The sequence below is a fragment of the Mycetomoellerius zeteki genome, unplaced genomic scaffold (assembly GCF_001594055.1).
Source record: "Mycetomoellerius zeteki isolate Tzet28-1 unplaced genomic scaffold, Tzet1.0 scaffold62, whole genome shotgun sequence".
NCBI classification, from domain to species: Eukaryota; Metazoa; Arthropoda; class Insecta; order Hymenoptera; family Formicidae; genus Mycetomoellerius; species Mycetomoellerius zeteki.
In genome coordinates, this window is record NW_017257632.1 from 1 (window position 1) to 920 (window position 920).

A 920-nucleotide genomic window follows, 5' to 3' on the forward strand; every position below is an offset into this window, starting at 1 on the left:
AGTTTTATATGTACAATTAATGTACATAGTAAATATGATAAATTACGTACACAATAATAAATGAATTACTTTATAGTTATTGCAGCTAAAGCTAAATGGTTATGAGACTTTAACAGTTCTCACATCTGACTTTTGTTGCAATAACTATAAAATAGTTTATTCAACTATACACATACATATACTAATTCTACATATATAAGTTGTATATTTATCACTTATATAGTTGTCACCACTATGTTCTTTTTATCAGTACAAAAATTCTACCGAAAAAAATCAATAGTTTAAGAATTATTTAATGATAACAAATCTAACAATAATTTAATTCTTCAAAATTATAAAAAGCTAAATTACGGCTAAAAAAACATCATTTCAATATAATTTTTTTTAGGTACTGAAAACGAGCGTGGCGTATCTGAGCTTCCTACGGACATTAGCTATGTAAATATGATTGCAATTACATAAAATATATTAAGAAACGTATTTAATTTCATCTAGTTAATCTAAGTAGAACATAGAATCTTAATATATGTATATAATAATATTATTTAGAATATTATATCAATATCAGATATCTATATAAATCACATTCTTTCCATGTTAACCATAGGGTAACTCCGGCAAATACGTCGCGCTGGGATTTACACCGTAGAAGTCAGAAAAAATAGAAGGGGTGGGGGTAATTTTCCCGTAACTACTCTGTTACATGCCTTTATGTTATATTAGTATCGTGTCATTTCAACTTCTTACTGTTAATATTAATGAATTTATTGTGAGTTGAATCGATTTATCACTGTAATAAGTAACGCCATCATAAGTTATAATCTACATAAAACGATTAATATAGGACGTGTAAAAGACTTAGTGGTTATTTCGTGATACATACGTGTAGAGAAATAGTAAAGCATGTTTGTATTATTAAG